This window comes from Homalodisca vitripennis, chromosome 1 (assembly GCF_021130785.1).
Source record: "Homalodisca vitripennis isolate AUS2020 chromosome 1, UT_GWSS_2.1, whole genome shotgun sequence".
In the NCBI taxonomy this organism is placed as follows: Eukaryota; Metazoa; Arthropoda; class Insecta; order Hemiptera; family Cicadellidae; genus Homalodisca; species Homalodisca vitripennis.
In genome coordinates, this window is record NC_060207.1 from 208,003,322 (window position 1) to 208,022,690 (window position 19,369).

Consider the following 19,369-nt stretch of genomic DNA (forward strand, 5'->3'; position numbering starts at 1 on the left):
CGAACTAAGTAACGATAACGTAATTTATTTGTGGGTTTACAATTGCTCCCCTCTCTATCCTTACTACTTCTTTGGTTTCATATCCTCCCATCGAGAATCCTGCTCCCTCTTAGTCCCCAAATTCGATAGGCTGTTTGGAATATAACCTAAGTTGTAGATATGTCATTATTTTTTGTTTAAACAATGAGTCTTTAGCTACTTAAATTTCGTTGTGGAAATAAAAGCATAATGTTATGGAAAACCGCCAAAAGGTTTTAGATAGTTTTAGGTAACGAGGGTTAAGCAAATAACATCCATACGTATTAAGAACAGAAAAAAATAATAATCGGTACATTGTTGCTTCAATATGCCAATAAAACAAAAGAGCGTTCTAAATAACACGAGAACTGATGTAAACACAATTTAGGAAGCAGTTATCCTTTAAGAGCTGAATTAGTAACTATCCTTGTGGCGGAAAAAGGAAGGCCGGAGGTAGATTTAAGATTCTCTCTCCAGATTCCATCAACCAAATTTAATGAATTGGAAAGTAATATATTTCAAGTGATATATCATTAATACTATTAACTATATTGTAAGACCGGACAAATCTCTAATCAAATTTACACAGTAAGAGGATAAACTTGAATGCGCAATTATATTTTATCTACATTTATAGGGAGTTTTTGTCGATCAAAAAACCTAATTTTCCCATTGATTTCCCTCACCTTGCATTGACATCAGAATCTTTAACCAAATATATAACAGAACTCATATACCTACATAAACAGCCATATAATCCGAATCAAATTTATAACAAGAAGAAGAAACTATACGTTACATTTTCTTCTTGCTCTTGAACCTAATAACAAATGTTTGGAGGATGGTTCATAAGTGACTTTATTTTTTTACTAACAATACGAGTATATACAATTCAACGGTCGCTTTGCAACGGTCGCAAGTAAGATTTGCAAACTTTAAAACTAATATGTAGTTGTAAGTTAGGAGCCAGATTGCAGTAAAACGTCTGAGTTTTACCTTTCAAGAACAGTATTATATTCGAACCCCTTTCACACCCTTATTTTTAATTGTAGGGTTAGAGATGCCGAATTTTAAGGATATAAATAATACGCATATAAACGCAATTTTCCTTTTAATAAGCTAACCAAACGACAGTTTTTTTGTTGCTAACAAAAACAATTAAAAACGTAAAACGGGTTTGGATACGAATTAATTGCATACTTAAATGAGGCTCACATAATTTTATAACTATACATAGGATCGCAAATGTGTCTAACGTTGAACATGGTTTTTAATAATGGAGCTCGCTATCTCATACTGCTTGCCTCACGTGTCTGGTTTGACGAGGACTCACAACTAGTGTTTCTCTACAAACGATACATTTAATTATAAATGTAATTAAAATGTAATAACAAAGGGAATATTAAAAAGAATGTAACTTCAACTAAACTTTCACATTTGAACGGATTAATGTCAAGAATAAAAGACATAGTAAAGAAACATTATTTTCGTGCTATTACAATAAGAACACCAAAATCATGAGATGATTAAATATTTATTTAGGGGTATTTTAAGCAATTTTAATGCGGTTTCTTAGTTCGCCTGCGAAAAAATTAATAAACTTACGGAAGGAAATTCAATATAATATTATCTTTAGTTTAATGTAGTATTAGTTGTAATTTATTGAAACTAAATAGATGCTGTGCCTTAAAATAACTGTGTATAGGTCTTTACAGAGATAAAATAGAACTACTTACTTCAATTTGTATTGAATTGTCATAAGACTACAATAACAACGCATTCGACTTATATTTAATTTATTCAATTCTGAACCCTGGGTAACTGGGTATTTTTATGCTCAGTTAATGGACTTAATTTAACATTAAAGAAAGAAAATAATATATTAAAGTACTCACTAACTGCAACTAATAAATAAATGAACCTACAAAGTAAGTATTTTTGGGAATTAAACATGAAAATATTTCTTTCGATATATCGAATATGTGGGGAATTATTCTCTGAATGATAGATGTGTGGAAGAGTAAATCTGATCAGGCTATAAATATTTCTCGAGTTTTCCTTTTCTCTCTAAATACATTTAACACCAACATGAAGCCGACGTTTTATAACCCTGTATATCATCTGCTGAAACACTTGCAGTAATTTACAACGAATCTCATCCCAAGACATTTTCTCAGATTCATTTAAATATGGGGACATAGACATTTTTACCAAGAGCGACTGTCTTAGTTACGTTAAAAAACTCATTACAAGTATTCTACTGTTGAAAAATTCTTTGGAACCTTGGATATTGTCCAATTTAATCCTTTTTCAAGGTAGTTTATCAAGTCTCTCCAACATGTGTGTTTTCATTTCTGAGGTTCATATTGTCAAATTCCTTGGTATTCACTTTTGTAAGTGCTAGAGATTCTGTGAATGTTATTGATAAGGATGATCGTGAAGATCTACTTTAAAATTTGGAAGCAACACAGTCTTTATAATCCATCGCTGAATTTACTAAACTTTCGACAGTAAATCTTTTTTCATCGAAAAGTTTGAACAATGGTGTTTTGATAGGACTTACAGTTTTGTTTCTACGTATTAAGTGTGTTACATTTACATAGGAATCAAAGTTTGATTAAAAATCATGTTCGCTTATCATCTTATCATATCTTGTTTTACTGCATATTCCTAACGATTAATAGTGGCTTTAGTTTCATTTAAATAACATTATCTCTAAGCATAGTTATAATATTATAGTTTTTCAGTTTTAATTAATACTATATAGAATACCAACTAATGCTAATTTCTTGACTCCAAAATTTGACTGGTACTCCATATTTTGACCGGTTATCGAATAGTAACTACTAACATGTGCTCTACCTTGAATAAGGGACAAGCTTTAGGCAACTCATAAGGTATTCTAATTCTAAAAAAATACTGAAAATTTATCACTCAAAACGTTACAATCACTTACATTTTGCTGATTTTTGTCATAGTTCTTAAAAAATGTATGTATAAATATAATAATAAAGAAGAACACAATTCTCTATAGTGTATTGTTTGGAGTTGAAGAAACAAAAACTCCACCATTGCTCTCGCCAGATTAACCTCAATCGTATCAGACGAATCCAATAGAGAAACTTTGTCCCTTCTAACAAGTATTGTAGTATTTTATTTCGTTTTGCATTATTTCTGCACTTACAATAAAGGACGATTAGCCTAATTTTTACTATAACTGGTACATCCATTGTTAAAATTTGAACAAAAGTAGAACATTAAATTCATTATATTATAGTTTATTAGACAGCATTCAATATTTTTAGAACAAATTTGTGTTTTTTACTACTGTCACTAAATCTGCACACGATATTTGGTGGATCGACTTGTAAGACTTTCTTAACATTGAGTATGGTCCTTCGATAAACAGTAGTATCGGTTTATTTGTATACAGATATAGTGTTCGCTGGTAGTGCATTTCCTTACATGGAATTTGTTTGGACGTTAGCAAAAATTATAATTCAGTGGAATATCTCTAGAATTAATTGAAGTTGAAATTGTGTATATTTTACTTAGCTATCACTAAGGTTTCTGACAAAACTCCTTTCCTCTCTGTACATATGTCTCCGTATCTGTCTTCAGCTGGATATCACAAAAACGAAATAGAGCTATGAAATTTAAATATGGCATATAGCGTCATTTTCATAGACAACGTCGTGTTTGGTTATGGACATGTGAAGCCTTTATAGCCTAAAAGTCCGCAGTACATTTCGATAACGATTTCATATCTAGTCTTTGAATTGGTTATACACAAGAATGCATTCGTTGAAGCTGCTTATCTATTCACCTCTATAGGCTCATTTTCACTTTTTCAAATTATTTATTTTTTGAGGATGGGCAAAGGTAGTAAATATGTGGCATATCATTTTAAATGGAATTTATTACAATGTATAAATTCAGGTTACAAATGTTTATTTTTAAAACTTTTACTAAATATAGTATTCTACGTAAAACCTAGGATTCTATGTTATATTTTGGTCCACCATTTTCAAAACAGTAAAATATATTTGTAAACAAACTTCACTACAATTTTTCTATCAAATATAGCTTTAAAACAATATGACTTATGTCATCGGTTTACATTTGAAATGTTTAAGATTCGAACCTAAAATCTCTAGTTTTGGCACATATCTTGTTAAATTGGGTATATTAATTGAAATAGCTTTCCTGGATGTGATTTATGAATATTTTATTTTTTTCCTTATTATAGCTCTAACTGTTATACTAATATACGATTACTATGCTTTATCTGACGCACCCCGTATATGAAATCTCAAAATAGACTGTAATTATGAGCATTGTGCAAATAGACAAATTGTTTGGTATCGTAACTCTATGACGTTTTGAGTCTGCACGAGTTTAATTTAATCCCAGTTTAACATGATAGTGAACTGCTCAGTTCACCTGAAACAAATTTATTCTGGTTGACTAATTAAAACCACTCATTCTCTTCCACCAGACACTATTCGAATTTGTTAATGAGATATATAGCATACTAATATACTATAATTAATTGTTTCATTGATAGTTTATTTTCTTATGAAAATGCCTTATTTAGATATATTTACGTACACGTTTAATGTAACTAAAATAAGGCTATCCAATAAATAACAATACGTATAGTACAATTTTCAATTAGTACAGTTAGGTAAATATGCATATTTTATTTATAGTTTTAATAATATCTCACTGTAAATAAATTAACGAGCCCAATCCGAAAGGATTATTAAAATTCAATTACTTTATAAAATTGCTTAATGTTGCCGTAAAGTATACGACGGAACTCGAAGAAGATTAATCAGAAGAATGTTCTCAAAGTCTGAAAGTTTTATGCCACGCACCTACGTAACTTTCCAGGAAATTACTTGAATTGTTTAAAACATATGTGTTTGTGTCAAATTTTATGCAAAAAGTCAAATTTTGTGTAAATTTCTACAATTATATGCTTTAAAAGTTATTACTTCCATTCAAAGAAACGAAATTTGAATAATTTATAATTTCGTAAAAAATAACTTCAACATATATATATCAATATGCCAAATAAAGTTTTTTATTTAATAACAGGAGGCAACCCTGACTCGCTATGCTCTTAAAAGTGAAAATTCTTTGTAGAAAATGAAAACTACTATCCACATAACAGGGTTTAAACAATAATTGTTATACCCCTGCAATCCGTTTTGGATCTCCATGGAAATGTATGAGAGTATTAGTCTAGTTTTATAGCTTTGTCTCGACCGGGATTGGCTATAAACGTGAAAACATTCAGCCATAAAACATTTTCAAATCGATTTCAGTTGAATACGATAATATAAAGGTGACTTTGCGTGGTTTGTTCTGGTAGGAAATAAATGAATGAACACGCAATTACACTATTTTAGAACGAGATACATTTTAATAACGCCTTTCGTTAATAAAAAATTTTAGCTCGATCTAAAATTTAAAAACTGTGGTATATTGAGGTTTATTTATTTTCGAAAAGTTTTAACAAGAGATTGAAATTAATGGTATTGATGTGAGTACAAGGTGTGGGTTCGATACAAAGCGTACGAAATTTGAAGAATACAACTACAGTTTGTTTATGTCAAGTGATAAGATTGAATATTATTGTACTGTTTGTTTACGGATTTATTTATTCAGATATTTCCACGTTACCATCTGAATCATATATACAGGTATTCGACTAATTGCACATTTGCATTTCAAAGAGTCTTGTCGAGAGTCTTCACAGGCAGGTGTTCATTTCATCAACAAGCTGCCGAATTGGATCAAACATGCTAAAACTCCCATGGCGCTCAAAACTCGTTTAAAGCGCGTTTTGGCATCACAAGCGTTTTATGATGTCAACGAGTTTCTAGCATGTAACTGAGAGACCGCCCAGTTAGAAGATTGACTAAGTCGCTGGAGAAAATTGGGGAAATTGGCGAGTGCATGGAAAATGAATGAATGCTGAATTGTATGTCTGAGTGGGATTTTATGTAGTGCATATAAAAATTTTATTTATAAAAAAAAAACTTACATTTGCTATACATATAAAAACATGTCTTTGTAATAAAGATTTGATTGATTTATTTCATATAAATTTCAATCCTGATCATAGTTATTAATATAGTTTTTAAGAAATAGTACTTAATACTAGTCTTCTTCAGACTATTTCCAGCCGTTTTAATTTTTATTATTAAAATATATGTAAACAATGTAACTCGTGGTATGTAAGTCGACATCAAAGTGAATCAAATCCATTTTTAAGAGGCATTAAGGTTGTAGGCAAAATTTCAAAGAACATTGGAATCACGAAGCCTACCCCTTAAGATATATTTTTATTTTATTGAACTCCATTTTTTCGGTAACGTGCCTAATCTTACTATTGTTTATAAGTGGTGCTTGTAAGTTTTTTGTCATAGTAAAACTTATAAGTAAAACTTTAAATACCGAGTAAATTATTAGACTAAACGCTTTATTTAAATTATGAATCAGTTTAGAATACACTATCTCGTGTCTAGAACCTGAAATTGGTATCTATTAAACATTGTACCCATAAATTCGGGTGTTTATTATAAGCTGTCTATAAATACTATGCAACCAAAATAAAATATCAATAAAATAATTTGAATTAATTTGGTTCATCCCTCAATTACAGATGACCAATTACAATTGTTAGACTACATTTTCCAGCTGAGTAAAATGGGTATTTCCAGTTGGTTCAGTCTTTGTATCGTTTAAATTTTATGTAAAAGGCACAGTAGGTGAAAGCAAATCAAAGGCAATTAAATTATTTTAATCATCATTATATGTCCGCCTCTTGCCAAAATAAGAGGCAAGCCTCTTAATATACGCATTTGCATCGATTTTAAAACATTACGAGACATAAGTCCAACCACCATAATTCTTTCACCATTTTTTTATAGGCATAGAGTTTATTTCAAATTAAAAAGGAATAATACGCAATATATGTTTAATATTAGTACAAGGTATAACAATTTGAAAAATAAAACTTATGTAGCAATTTCTGAAATAGTATATGTACACACCAAAGATTTTATTTATACGATTAATTTTAAAAAATGCATAAAAGGGATCTTTTTACTACAGTTACGTCAAGATTAAACATTTTTCACCCCAATATTTCATTTTTTCAAATCATAACACGACAATACCCACGCCAAATCCAGTACGAATAGATGGATCTACGCTTTGAATACAGCGTGTATATTAATAAATTAAATACTGCTTTAATTCCAGTTAAAATAAAACTAATTAACTTAGTTGTACATTGAAAAAGGCATACCATATTCATATATCCCGTACTTAGTACTTAAGACTGAGATCCTGTCATAATTCAAGCAAAACATTATGATCTCAAAGCTTATAAAAATGTATTTTTTGTAAAGAAGACATATTAGTGGAAGATAATATAGCAGTTAATAAAACTTGATTAAGGATGAAAATCAATACAAATCAATCAAATCAACCTGAGCTTATGTAAAATATTAATTTTAATATATGTTTTAGCAGACCGTAAGTTATTGCAATACCAGGTGTAGCTGAGATATTTGATTACAATGCACTAACATAAGCTTCAATGGTCATGACGAGTGCCACACTAATGATCAGGCTTTTTAATTGCCTGCTTTACGAAAGCTATATTTAAAATTAAAGATTGCCGAGAAGCAATTCCTTTATTTGAATCTCGTCTTTTCAGATAATAAATCAGTAATTGGTCTAACCATTATTTATATTTTACCTCAATGAAATATTTAAATAAAGATAATGAGAGTTCTTATATACGCACATAATAACTCCATATTTTCCAGTTGAAGAATTGTTTATTTGCGCAAGGTAACCAACTTTTAATAGATTACTGTTGGAAATATTTGAAACTAGGTCAAACCACTCTTTCTGTTATATTCTTGATGCATTCATCGAGTTCCTTTACTTGCTGTTCATGCCCATATATTATTCATTGCCATCCCTTATTCTAGATATAATATGATAATCGTCTGGACTAATGAGTATACGATTTTTTTATTTTTTTATATATATATATATATATATATATATATATATATTATTATAAATAAAAAAATAAAAGTGCCTGCAGTAGTATCATATACCTCGAACAAATCTTGTCAGGTGCACCTGCATACAAAAAATTAGACACGCCATAATTTGAAACAAGAAATGCCAATTCCACCCGGTATCCCTTCGGCTAAGGGCGGGCTCCTAATGAAATCCAAGAAATAACCAAATAATATCTAAAACTAACTTAAAATTAAATAACAAAATATAAACTATATAAATGGCAACAATAACAATAAACAAATAAATAAAGAATGCAGGGTATCACAGATTTTGACTAGCAGAAATGTCCATCATGGTGGCCGTCCCTCAGCAGAGCGCAAAGTGAAGGTTCTCTGCGACCACGCATGATGGAGAGATGACAGGAGATAAACAGCTCATCCCTTGAACCTCATCAGTGAGGGGCCGTAAACCTAGCCGCACATGTTAGAAGGAATCAGCTCAGCAAATCTAACAAAAATACTAAAATAAACCAAAATTTTAAACAGGAGCTACTCCTAACTAGTACACTACAGCTCAGAGTCTTTACGCCACTCTCCGGAAAGGCCAAACGCCTTCAAAATCAGTCGCCTCTGCAGCCAATAAACCACACACACACTATATAAAACACACATGAGCCGGGGGAGATATAGGTATTGAACCGGCTCACTGTAAATAAGTTAACGAGCCCCAATCCGAAAAGATTATTAAAACTCAATAACTACTTTATAAAATTGCTTAATGTTGCCGTAAAGTATACGACGGAACTCGAAGAAGATTAATCAGAAGAATGTTCCCAAAGTCTGAAAGTTTTATGCCACGCACCTACGTAACTTTCCAGGAAATTACTTGAATTGTTAAAAACATATGTATTTGTGTCAAATTTTATGCAAAAAGTCAAAATTTGTGTACATTTCTACAATTATATGCTTTAAAAGTTAATACTTCCATTCAAAGAAACGAAATTTGAATAATTTATAATCTCTTAAAAAATAACTTCAACATATATATTAATATGCCAAATAAAGTTTTTTATTTAATATCAGGTGGCAACCCTGACTCGCTATGCTCTTAAAAGTGAAAATTCTTTGTAGAGAATGAAAACTACTGTACACATAACAGGGTTTCAACAATAATTGTTATACCCCTTCACAATCCGTTTTGGATCTTCATGGAGATGTATGAGAGTATTAGTCTAGGTTTATAGCTTTGTCTCGACCGGGATTGGCTATAAACGTGAAAACATTCTGTCATAAAACATTCTAAAATCGATTTCAGTTGAATACGATAATGTAAAGGTGACTTTGCGTGGTTTGTTCTGGTAGGAAATAAATTAATAAACACGCAATTACACTATTTTAAAACGAGATACATTCAATAACGCCTTTCGTTAATAAACAATTTTAGCTCGATCGCGTTTTGGCATCACAAGCGTTTTATGATGTCAGCGAGTTTTTAGAATTTAACTGAGAGACCGCCCAGTTTAGAAGATTGACTAAGTCGCTGGAGAGAAAATTGGGGAAATTGGCGAGTGCATGGAAAATGAATGAATGCTGAATTGTATTACTGAGTGGGATTTTATGTAGTGCATATAAAAATTTTATTTTATAAAAAAAAACTTACATTTGCTATACATATAAAAAACATGTCTTTGTAATAAAGATTTGATTGATTTATTTATTTATTTTCATATAAATTTCAATCCTGATCATAGTTATTAATATAGTTTTTAAGTAATAGTACTTAATACTAGTCTTCTTCAGACTATTTCCAGCCGTTTTAATTTTTATTATGAAAATATATGTAAACAATGTAACGCATGTAAGTCGACATCAAAGTGAATGAAATCCATTTTTAAGAGTCATTAAGGTTGTAGAGCAAAATTTCAAAGAACATTGGAATCACGAAGCCTTACCCCTTAAGATATATTGTTATTTTATTGAACTCCATTTTTTCGGCAACGTGCCTAATCTTACTGTTGTTTATAAGGGGTGCTTGTAAGTTTTTTGTCATAGTAAAACTTATAAGTAAAACTTTAAATACCGAGTAAATTATTAGACTAAACGCTTTATTTAAATTATGAATCAGTTTAGAATACACTATCTCGTGTCTAGAACCTGAAATTGGTATCTATTAAACATTGTACCCATGAATTCGGGTGTTTTTTATAAGCTGTCTATAAATACTATGCAAACAAAATAAAATATCAATAAAAATAATTTGAATTAATTTGGTTTATCCCTCAATTACAGATGACCAATTAAAATTCTTAGACTACATTTTCCAAGCTGAGTAAAAATGGGTATTTCCAGTTGGTTCAGTCTTTGTATCGTTTAAATTTTATGTAAAAGGCACAGTAGGTGGAAGCAAATCAAAGGCAATTAAATTATTTTAATCTTCATTATATGTCCGTCTCTTGCCAAAATAAGAGGCAAGCCTCTTAATATACGCATTTGCATCAATTTTTAAAAATTACGAGACATAAGTTCAAAGCACCATAATTCTTTCACCATTTTTTTTATAGGCATAGAGTTTATTTCAAATTAAAAAGGAATAATACGCAATATATGTTTATATTAGTACAAGGTATTACAATTTGAAAAATAAAACTTATGTAGCAATTTCTGAAATATTACGAGTATATGTACACGCCAAAGATTTTTATTTATACGATTAATTTTTAAAAAAATGCATAAAAGGGATCTTTTTACTACAGTTACGTCAAGATTAAACATTTTTAACCCCAATATTTTCATTTTTCAAATCATAACACGACAATACCCACGCCAAATCCAGTAAGAATAGATGGATCTTTGAATACTGCATGTATATTAATAAATTAAATACTGCTTTAATTCCAGTTAAAATAAAACTAATTAAACTTAGTTGTACATTGAAAAAGGCATACCATATTCATATATCCCGTACTTAGTACTTAAGACTGAGATCCTGTCATAATTCAAGCAAAAAACATTATGATCTCAAAGCTTATAAAAAATGTATTTTTTGTAAAGAAGACATATTAGAGGAAGATAATATAGCAGTTAATAAAACTTGATTAAGGATGAAAATCAACACAAATCAATCAAATCAACCTGAGCTTATGTAAAATATTAATTTTAATATATGTTTTAGCAGACCGTAAGTTAATGCAATACCAGGTGTAGCTGAGATATTTTATTACAATGCACTAACATAAGCTTCAATGGTCATGACGAGTGCCACACTAATGACCAGGCTTTTTAATTGCCTGCTTTACGAAAGCAATATTTAAAATTAAAGATTGCGAGTAGCAATTCCTTTATTTGTATCTCGTCTTTTCAGATAATAGATCAGTAATTGGCCTAACCATTATTTATATCTTACGTCAATGAAATATTTAAATAATGATAATGAGAGTTCTTACTTTCGCACATATTTTCCAGATCTAGAATTGTTTATTTGCGCAAGGTAAACAAACTTTTAATAGATTACTGCTGGAAAAGATTTGAAAACTAGGCCAAACCACTCTTTCTGTTATATCTGTTATATCTGTTATTTCTGTTTATATTGATGCATTCATGGAGTTCCTTTACTTGTTGTTTCATCCGCATATATTATTCATTGCCATCCCTTATTCTAGAAATAATACGATAATTGTCTAGACTAATGAGTATACGACTTCTTTATTTTTTCAAATTTTTTTTAATTTCTGTTATGTAAAATATCGTTAAAAGTATTAGTACTTTATGATTCATGAAAATAAAGCTATAACTAATAAAACTATTTATGTTGCAAATTTATCATAATTAATTTACAATCAATCTCTATGCTTCAAAAAGGGTTACAATCTCGAGTACAATGTTGAAACCAAAGTTTTCAGCGAATTCTTAGTTTTTGGTTCACCACAATTACAAAGTACTGTTTTTATTTTTATTAGATGTTCAAGAGTGTGTTACGTCATCATCCAGTGTACATTGATGTGCAGATTGCTGGAGACGAAATCGTCTCTGATTCTCAGTTTGACTTATTCAGAGAGAATTTTCAATACTTTATGAATGACCAGAGAATGGATGAATCTATAAGATAGTGGGCCTAGAGACTGGAAGTTTCTAAAGGCCTCGTTTGCTCTGCTAATGGTTACTTAATAGGGATACAATAGCTTTTTAAATCTTAGTAGTTAATATTGTTTATGATTCATCCCTCTTCAGTCTAGGTTAGCCTTAAGATGCATGAGTAGACATGCATGGCTTAGTTCAGGGTGTGTCAGAATTGGAGGGTGTGTTTATGAGAATATGGTGTATTACCACTATTAATTTTGTTTTTTAAATACAATTTTGCACTTAAATGCACCCCAAATGCCTCTTGTTTAAATCTATTGATCTTAAAACTTATCTTGACTTTCTGGGTTGACAGCGTTATTGATCTATGCAGCAATTGCAATTAATAGAATCCTGCCTTGTATATTCCGCTAATTAATAAAACGACGGCCAAAGTAGGTTTCAGAAACTCACAGGGTTGATTTAATTAATTACTTCGTTTCATAGTTTTCATTACATCGCCAAGAGTTTTGTACCGAATTAAGTTCGATGTTATGTAAGAATCTATTTTTTTCTAAATTAACCTTTATTTACTAGTAATTAATAAAAAGCTCCTTTTTTCGATAAATATTTTTTTCCAAGAATATTTTTTTCTTCATTGCTACTGTTATTTGATTTAATATATGTCTTTAGACTAGATTTTCTTACATTTCTAATTGTTAAAAGTTTTACTTGAAAACGAACGCCATGAATTAGATTTAACATATTTTTTAAATATATATTTCTTTATTTTTTTAATTCTTTCTGTGTGTTGCGAGTGGACTTTCTTTGCGTATGATATTGGGAAAATCGTGTCTACTCGTATAAAAAGGCTGTTTATTTTACTCTTAGTAAACTGTTTTTCTCAAACAGTAGGTATATTAAAACTTTTTAAAGTGTAGTCCTCTTTACCAATCTGCTAAATAAATAGTCTGGAAATTCACTGAAGACCATTTAAATTCAATATTTTGATCGCTCTTGTCATTAAATACAATTATTTAGTGGCACGCTCAAATCCTTAGGAGGACGGTTTACTATAATGCCAAGAACACTACTGGAGTACTGGATATTGCTGAACAATCTGCAGTCTAGGCAGGTGTGCACAGGAGCACATCATAATGGGACTTTCTACAGGGCTTTGACTTGCAATTCCACTAATGGTCGAAAAAGCACAAGTGACAAAAAAAATTTTCAAATAATATTTGTAAAATTGTAACACGTTTTTGCTTTTTTATTTTATTAATATTATAACAATAAAGGTTTTCCGTAAATAAACCAAAGAATACTTCTCCATAAGGGATTTATGGAAAAATTTGTTGAACTGTTTTGCAAATTAAGTCACTATCAAATAGATAAATGTAGTAGACAGATTTGTAAGGAATTATACAAAAATACAATTAAATTTGATACATAATGTTTTGAAAGAATACACTTTTGGCTTTTAAGAGAAACTTGAATACGAGGGTATCTAATTACAACATAAATCACAACCACGCTCACATTGGTTTTTATTTCATTCAACTAAAAGGTTAAAATTGAACTTTCTCATAGCAATAACAATTTTTATAATATATAACCCACTAAAGTGGTAATGGATAACACCGATCCTGAGTTTTCTCAATATGAATGTAGCTCTAATTGCGATAAGAAGAGGAAGGTTCCAATTACTCAATTGTCTTTTGTGTTGATTTGTGAGTATGTCTAATTAGTACACCACGACTTGTACGAGAATTATATAGCACAACACACTGCAGTAGGAGATTGATTAAGCCGCAGTCTTTTTTAACTCAACGTGAACGTTAGTCTAACTGCGATGACAAGAGTAAGGTGTCAGTTTACTCAATTGTCTTTTGTGATGATTTGTGAGTATGTCTAATTAGTACAGTACGACATATAAAAGAATTACACAGCACAACACACTGTAGTAGATGATTGATTAAGCCGCAGTCTTTTTTAACTCAACGTGAACGTTAGTCTAACTGCGATGACAAGAGTAAGGTGTCAGTTTACTCAATTGTCTTTTGTGTTGATTTGTGAGGACATAATATAATTAGTACAGTACGACATATAAAAGAATTACACAACAACACACTGTAGTAGATGATTGATTAAGCCGCAGTCTTTTTTAACTCAACGTGAACGTTAGTCTAACTGCGATGACAAGAGTAAGGTGTCAGTTTACTCAATTGTCTTTTGTGTTAGTTCAATAGCATACATACATAGTATACAATAAATAGTATACATAGTATATAAAGTACCACACAGTTATAAAACACCGCACTGCAGTATGGGATTGTTTGATTGATTAGCCGCGAGCTGTGTTTCTCAGTTGAAATGAAACACCAACTACGATCACGGTTATAGCTGTTCATTGACTCTATAATTTTAGCACTTAGACTCTATTAATCATTGAGTAAAGATATATTCGTATGACCCACCATATATACTTATAGTCTTTATAACTTAGTAAACTTGCCACTAATTTTATTTGATATCTCTTCTACTTTCTGACTTTTATAGGATGTTGAGTAGTTTACTAAGTGTTTTAATATGAAGATGGATACTGGTTTCCACTTTCTTCTTTGTGTACCAACTTATTGACCATTTTCCATTTGTAGAATCCTTTGAGATAACGTTTGATTTCTTAATGTGAAGGGAATTGAAAACTCCACTCATGGAATTAAGGGAAATAATAACAACTTTGATATAGTAGTATTTACGGGGTAGTAACTCTACAATTGATAGTCACAAAAACTTCTATTGTATACAGCAAAGTGCTAGGAAAATATAAAAGCCAATTACATCATTCATCTAAATTATACTAGTCAAAATTTGATTATACACTATATCTACTCTAATCTTACGGTAGATTAGGCAGACTTCATGGCAAATTTAGGGAAGTGAGATGGCAGTGCTAGTGAATTCAAACAATATAAAATATCTTAATAATATTACAAATACAAAAGCGCCTTTGTTTGTTTGTTGTGCCCTCACGCAAATTATTCAACCGATTCTACTTGAATTTTACATGGACGGTTCCTGCGATGAATATAAGCTTATTCTTATTTCGAAAATCCCTCCCTCCTACGCCCCATTGGTCTTTGAAGTAGGAACGATTCCATCTTTGTCTCTAAAGCTGTGAAATATTCACTAAAAGAGAGTGTCAAATTTAATTCACTGCTGTGTAAAAAGTTTACAGCACCATCATATGTCTAGTTAATCTAAACAATATTTTCAAATTTTTTACATTTATAGAGTGAAAGCACAGCGTAGCAGTATCTGAATTGCTAAAATCAGAGGGACTGGGCATTAGTTTGATTTAATAAACCATTCGCTCCGTGGCTACAATTTAGCTCAGTGGGTCTGTAAATATAGCACGTGGAATCGTAAAACAATACACGAGACACATTGTTTATGCCAGGGGGAACATCGCATCCATTTCTCACCGATGAGGTATACGATACTGATTAGTTCAATAAATACTTATATAATTCCTACACTGGACCGAGGAAATAGTATAATATTGCGAAAATATATATAAATAATAGTACGATATTGATAACCAAGAACATGTACTGTACCATGACTGTATCATCTTTATATATGGATAACAACTGTCATAATTACTGATGTTCATTTTAGTTTTTAATAATTTGCAATAATAATATCAATATCTATACATTTTAGAAAACTGTACTATTTTTAATCTAACCTCATTACAAAATCATATATACATCTATGTATATTGTTTCTTAGGTCAAAATATCAAACTAAAATTTTACGTTGAAAATATAAATATTTTAACTACAAGTTTAAAACCTGAAATATGAATTACTCGCAATTTTGCTTAAAGGTGCTCTTAATCATGAACACTGAACAATAGGTAAATGGGTGCATGATATATGACTAATTCCGTTTAAAAAATGACATAGGACGCTTTCGTATCGTAGTGAAGTAACTATTGTTTTAAGTAAGAAAGCTATAAACTTCGAGTTTGGAGTTCCTTTAAATTATCTAAAATAGGTTGTGTCACTGAAATTTTACGAGCCATTCAAACAAATATATATAATTTACATATAAATTGCGGACAAAGCCGCGGGTATCTCTTAGTATAAACTATGAAGTATAGTATCATTTAGTGAACTAATTAATGTGTGTTAGAAAGAGTATATATCCTAACTAATTATAAGGAATCAAAAACTTGGGGACATAGGAAAAAGAGAATTCATCACGTGAAATGCACAAATACACATCAGTTTCACTTCTATAATAAAGTGAACTGTACCACTTCAGCTAGTCCTGCAAGAAACAAGTTCTTGTTATTAATACACATGACTCGTAGGTCTAGAGTTGCCTTTGGAACCTCTAATGGGATATGCAAATCAAGTGCTTGCTCTATGAATATGTAGAAGTAGTTGTTCCAATCACACGTTTATATACATTTCGTAAAAAAATAAAAGAGCTAATTAATCCTTATAATGCATTCAAATCTTGGTTGTAATTTTATTTGAATGAGTGAGAAATAGGAAGTGAATATATAAATAAATATTGAATAACAAAAATTACTTGCTCCGCCGGGACTCTAACCCGGGTCTGATTGGCCGGGCGAGCATCTTACCACTACACACCGCAGAACTCTTACTTTTTACGATTCAATTATTTTCTATTTGACCGTTTCTGTCACATGCTAAACATTACATTACTTGAGAAAGAAGAATGTTAAAAGAATTCACGTGACACAATATGATAAGAGTTTTAAAAGCAGCTTTCACTCTGGAGGCTACTTACCAAGTATTGTGCAGATAACAGCTCCTTACCGTGTTCTTTATCGTTTGCTACGATAGCGACTTATTTTTGTGATGAGATAAATTTTATTCTGAGAACCCACGAAAATGTTATAATAATACTTTTTTGCTATGAGTGTACAAATGAAAATGAATCAAATTCATTGTTTAGAAAATTGACTTAGTTATACGAAGAAGATACTGTTATTATTATGATAACAGATATCATGACAAAGAACGCACTTGTATGGCTCCCTAGGCTGTACTTAGCTGTGAGCGTCTTGAGAACATAACGTATCTCTGATTTTATCTATAACTATATACAGACTTGGTTTATTTCTTTTGTCTCAACATTTCTCATTCATATGTGATATTACATTATCTAATAAAAAGCTAGAGACGTTATTTAAAACCAAAAATTGATTAACATAACAAAGAGCTGGTTTAAAAAGTTAATTTCATAAAAATATCAACTAATAATGATTTTACAGAACCTTATTGATTTCGTGCCATTGTCCACACAGCCATCCGTTCGTCCGACGCCTGGCGTCAGTATGCTAACTCGCAGTCGACAGGAATAGAGCATTGAAACTTCATAATGTAACCACCTTTTGGTCCTAGAAAGATTTCTGTTGATTTAGGGGTCAAATGGTCTGAATTGAAACTTGGTATATAGCTTTTCCTTTGTTCTAGGAAGAACCTTCTTGATTTTATGGTCAAAATATTAAAGGACAGCACTGTGTATGTTTGTCTATCAGTCTGTGTGAAAACTCTTGATAGAAAGGTCCCAGATATTTTAAACTTGTAAAATAGGTACACCTTATTAATTTTTGTGGTCAAGGGGATTAAAATAATCTAACTGGGAGGTTTCGATATTGCATGTTTATGAATCAGAGCCGTGTAAACACCTCTGATTTTATTTAATAATACGTAAACATTGCGACGAAGAGGTCCAAAATTCCCATTTGTCTAGATCTTTGTAGGTATTCTCCCGCCAAGCAAATCATGATGGGTGGAGTGGTGGGAGAGCACTCAGGTGATGGTGAGCAAACGACCAGAAGATCGACGATACTGCTTGTGGAGATGACCACAACGACGAGGCGAGGCGAGTTGACGGGCGGCGCACCAGTGGCTTGGGATGTTAGGCTGGCAAGTGTGACTGTGTATATGTCCGCGTGTGGTATTTTATTGTAGTTACTGTGGCTAAGGAGATGGCAGCCACTTTTAATGAAGTGGCAAGTAAAGAACGCATTTATTTGAGTATAATAATTCAATGCCTTGCTTCTTTATGAGATACACTTTTATTGAATGCAAGGGTGCATAACAGAATTGACCGCCACATAAGCTTATTTTTATACAATGGATCTGTGCAATGTTGTTTTAAACATAATAAGCAATTAATTTTTTTCATTGTGAATAATTTAAGACATACTATATTTACGTTATAACACGTGTTTATATATTATAAAAAGGTTTAATCTTTTTCGTTATTATTTGTTTTATTGTTAAATTATAAACGTTTTAATTCAATTCTGATACAATTATAAGGTACAGTTTTTGAAGGCAGGAAAAGTTTGAAATTTGTTTTATAGTCTATAAGGAGCAGTGGGCTTTTTAACCAGAATTTAGCGGGTATCCTACAATCAGACCTAAGGAAAAACTGTTGAAGAAATGAACGTGACTTGTTCTTATATACACATTTGTTTGTGTTAATTGTGAAATATTTTAATTAGTAAATAGAATATTGAAAACGTGTACTTTTCCTTAATTATATTTAATTAAAATTATAATTTCTCTAACTTATACATTAACTAAACACATGTCTCTCCTCGGAATTACAGTTTGTATACGTACTATAAAAATTTCACATAATTATATTCAGCAGTTTTTATTTAGTACTGATTACAATTTGCTCAAATTTACTATTTTAAATACCTCTCGACCTCAAGGAGTAATCCAAATTTTTATTTTCATTTCTTCAAGAGAGTTATTTTCAAGAGCGAAAATAACTTAAACAAAAATATTTCCCAACCTAAAGGTACATTGCAGCACCTTAATGCGGTGTTTTTGCATGTATTAATTTGTAGTTGTAGAAAGTGAAAGTTACAAGATATGACCGGTTAGTTGTGTTACTGTAATTAATCCCTTAGGTTTAATAGCAAATCTCACTACCAACGTCTGATTGTGTACATTGTAATGTAATAGAGTTTATTGGATTATTATTGCAGAGATTACGGGCTAGGAGCTACAGTCTACATCTAAGGGACTCCCCATTATCCTCGACGACGGTTCCGGGAATTGGATCGGCCATTATGTCTCTTAAGCGAAATTAGATCACATGTTATGTTTGCCAATACCATCCAAACATTTATATCTGGAGATGTGTTTTATGCAGAAATACGATTTTTTTCTGTA